Source organism: Grammomys surdaster, unplaced genomic scaffold (genome assembly GCF_004785775.1).
Source record: "Grammomys surdaster isolate TR1022 unplaced genomic scaffold, NIH_TR_1.0 174, whole genome shotgun sequence".
Lineage (NCBI taxonomy): Eukaryota > Metazoa > Chordata > Mammalia > Rodentia > Muridae > Grammomys > Grammomys surdaster.
Window position 1 is genome coordinate 11,444,977 of NW_021604622.1, and position 4,296 is coordinate 11,449,272.

A 4,296-nucleotide genomic window follows, 5' to 3' on the forward strand; every position below is an offset into this window, starting at 1 on the left:
AATAATCCTACCAGCTAGAAAACAGAAACAAAGCAACAGGTAATTAAAAATTATATATATATTAGACTTAGATTTTTCAACTTTGTCAACAAAATTTATTTTAAAGTTTCTCACACAAAAATACACATGGATATAGTTTAAGTGACCATAGGAATTTTAACAAAGGATTTGGAAGAATTAAAATTTAAAAACGTATCAAACAGTTCTCATTCCAAGATACTCTGTGCACATGTATAATTTCTAAACTAGGCTGATGCAGCCACTTTATAAGAGGTACATTGACAGGTAATGAGCAGAGGCGGCTGCAGTGGAGGCAGAGATCCTGAATCCAAGGAGAGCAGCAGTATTTCTGCATCCAAGTATAGGTTACTTTGTAGCCAGGTGTGATCCACATGCACCTATCTGGAAGTCTTTGATGAGGCATGAAATACCAGGTTTTATGACTTTTTGGCTGAGGGATATGGATGCTTCTGGACAGAAATTTTGCATTTTGTACATACATTTTGTATACTGTATATGATGATTTCTGTGAGCAGTGATCATTGACGAGGTACTCGGGACAAAACACAGATGCCAGCAACATATGCAGCACAGTCTCAGAAACAAGTGGTACGGGGAACGGCTGAACAGATGTGCCTTGATCCAGTGGTCTTTGATAAGAATGATTCAGATTTTGAAGTTAAAGTTGAACACCTTACGGAAGTGACAGGAAGAAATCAGGATGAATGCATCATGGACCTACATGACTGTAAGGGCAATGTGAACAAAGCCATCAGTATACTGCTAGAAGGAAATTCTGACACCATTTCACGGTAGACTGTAGGAGGGAAGAAGACGAATTTAGGAAGAAAAAGCTCAGAAAACAGAGAAGAGAACCGAGAGAAAGAAGCACGCCCTGGACAGGGTACACTGCAATCACAAGGGAAGAGGTGGCAACCAAGGCCGAGAGTTCAAAGCTGAAGAGAGTGGGATTGATTGCAGCTAAGGAGTGAGGCAAGCGGCATGAGGGAGAGAATTTGGCCCTGGCAGGGGCAGAGGGACAGGAAGGTTCTCTGCTCAAAGCATGGGGACATTTAATCCTGCAGACTATTCAGAGTCTACAGATGGCTGTGGTACAAAGTTAGAAGTTTGGGAAGCTGCTCAGAATGGATACCGATGAGGGACCTGAAGGGCTGGCCAAGCCTCACATTGTATCTCAGGAACTGCCAAGCAAAAGTACTTATGGACCTTTAAACATGCCTGGAAGAATTCTGTGGGAAAGTGGACTGCAGAATATTGGACAGAGGATCTTTCTGAAACAAAAGTAGTGACTGCTTCATCTGTTCTAGTAGAGAATCATGTCACACCTGAGGAGAGAATTGATCTGGTGGCCTTTCTCCACATGCCTGCTCCTCCCACCAAAGCCACAGTCGTCAACTCCTTTGAAATGTCCCAGCAGCAGGACTTTGGACAAGCCCTTCTCTTTACAAATTCTCAGCACAACAATCAGATGGCACCAGGGACTGCAAACTCCACTTCTGCCAGCTCATATTCTCCTCAGAGTTTGTCATCTGTCCTTGGCTCAGGATTTGAAGAGCTGCCTCAATCAAAACCGGTGAATATCTCCAACTCCCAAATTTTGGACAAGTTCAAACCACCAGTTTTGAGCCTGTTTTCTGCGGCTTCAAGTGCATTGAAGAATGACAGTGCGACCCCACTCTCCACCCCATCCCCCAGCTACCATTGCTGCTTGGAACCTCAACCCCTCAGCACCCAGGCCCTCAGCCCTCAGTCATTTGGACTTCAAATCTCTGCCTGAACTCTTTCCAGTTCTCAGCCAGACAGCAACACCAGACCCAGGCTGTCAGCGTCCCTTCTAGTTTTTGGAGTCCTTTCTTTCTCAGGCAAAACACCGAGAGTCAACACCTGGAGATGGTCCTTTTACTGTCAACAGACTTTTGCAACTTCCTAACATGCCTGTTGAAAAGATTGTATCTTCCAATCAACCACAGCCCAGACACATGAAACTCTCTAAAGGCTGGATACCTCCAGCTTCTATGGTTCCTATGTCCGCTTTAGAAATGCCCGGGTCTGCAGATGTCACAGGGCTGAATGTTCAGTTTGGGCCCTTGGAATTTGGATCAGACCATCTGTCTCTGAATTTGGATCAACAGCTTCAGCCAGTGAAAACAGTAATCAGATTCCTCTCAGCTTGTACCCTAAGTCTTTAAGTGAGCCCTTGATTGCCTCTTTCCTGATGGATGACCAGTGCTATGTAGAGCCCCACCTATACAACCTCAGACGTTACCTCCTCCACTCTGACTAGCTTGTCCTTGAGCTCCACTAGCACAGTAATAACTTCTTCCTCTTCCGACCAGCGTTCTGTGCATACCAGGATTGCATACCAAAGCCCTGCAAGCCCACCAGACTCAGCTCCAGGCTCGGTTGCTAGCGGACATGGTGGTGGCCGAAGTCAGCACACAGTAGACACTCCATCTGTTCCAGCTCCAAAGAAGACAGACCCTTCTGCCTCCTGTCTGTAAGCGCCCTACCCAGCCCTGCCTCCTGTACTGCACTTCTGCCCTCTTTGTCCCAGCACACTATCACTTTGCTGTCCTTGACCCCATCTGGTGACCTGTCCAGCAACCCTCTTGCTGAGCTCAGCAGCTCCCTTTCTGGCCGCCAGAACAGCTTGTCCTGTGTGCATGCAATGCATTCCACAAGCAAGCCACCCACTCATGCCAGTGTGGAGAGCACCGCGTACCCAGCTGCCTTCTCAACAGCCCAACCTCTGCTCCAAGTACCCCATCCTCAGGGCTTGTCCTGCCTGGGAGCATGAGCACTGTGAGCAGCCTATGTCTGAGTGGATTACTGTGAGCATACCTAGCATCAGGACCAAGGCCACAGCCGTGTTGACCTCAGACAAAGCACCCCTAAACCTGACTCAAGAGGTGCATCCCCTGCTACACAATCAGTCCCTTCTGGGCCCTGGAGGGCTGCTTCCTGCTAACCCGATCTACAGTTATGATAAGCATTGATGCTACAGTCACAGCTGTCAATGGATTACTACAGAATTCCCTACATAGCATCTGCCGCCCTTGCCAGGCGAGATGGGAATCTAGCTAATAATCCATATTTAGGTGATGTCACAATGTGTGGCCAAAGAGACTGTGTCCCCTTTACCTCCAATGACACCAGGTCAGGCACAGCAGACAATCTCAGACCTATCACATAGCCCACTATCCCCTGTTGAATCCTCCTTTGCCACCTGGCTACAGCTCTACCGGCCTCCCCTACTGCACAGGTGTGCCCAATGCCTTCCAGTATGGGACCACTATATTTGTCCCTCCAACTTCAGCAAAGCAGCATGGTGTAATCCTCAGCACTCCCTGGACCCCTAATCAGCAGGCCAGAGGATATGGACAACAGCATTCTTACATCACAGATTATGACGAGTTGACCCAGGGGACAGCAGCAGGAGATCACACCAAGGGTGAGTATGGTGGATCATCTCAGGCACCAAACAAGTCAACTGGTTCTGGGCCTGGCAAACGAGTATCGGTATCTTCAGGCACTGGCTTACCTGATATGCTTGCATCTGTTTACAAGACACAGACTTTTTGACAAGCAGGAATTTCATGCAGGGACTCCTTCACCTTTCAGCCTACCTTCTGCCTTGGTCTCCACTGGACCCCTGGATCCTGGAGCGGTCCCTAACTATGCATCTGTACCATTCCTCCACATCATGCTGGTCCACCAGAAGCCCTACTCTCAGCTGCTGCACCACCACCTACTGGAGGATGCCACTGTGAGCCTAGTGAGGGAGGCAGCTTCCCCAATTTGGGCCTGAGATTCTGTTCCAGCTTTTGTAGCCATTTGTTCTCTTCCTCCTCAGAATGGCTCTGGTCAGTACAGCCAGCCCAACTCCGCGCGGTCCAAGTCTCAAGCCTCCAAAGCCACCTATGGCAACTCTCCTTATTGGGCAAATTAGAATCTGAAAAGGAGAGGGAGGGCTCTTGGGCAGGGTGTATTCTGGGCAAGAAAGAACACATAGAACACATTTCTGGGAGCCTGGTGCCCTTCCTAGATTTCTGAGCCATAACTCTGTCAGCTGAGCCTCTGTGGGAAGCCTTCCTCCCAGACCCACTATTGTATGTAATAAATTTATGTATGTAATTGTAAACGTGATAGAAGCCTGGAGGAGCTGGGCTGAGGCTACGGGTAGCATACAAGAGTGCTCTCCCGGTCTGGACACCCTTCCTATAGCCAAGTAGGCCCCAATCCCACCCTTCTGCCTTCAGAACTTCCATGTGGCCC

At 48.4% G+C, this 4,296-nt stretch overlaps 1 pseudogene; it reads left to right on the forward strand.

Moving 5' to 3' along the window:
* Positions 1–516: 516 nt before the first annotated feature.
* Positions 517–3,970, forward strand: LOC114621275 (annotated as a pseudogene).
* Positions 3,971–4,296: the final 326 nt, after the last annotated feature.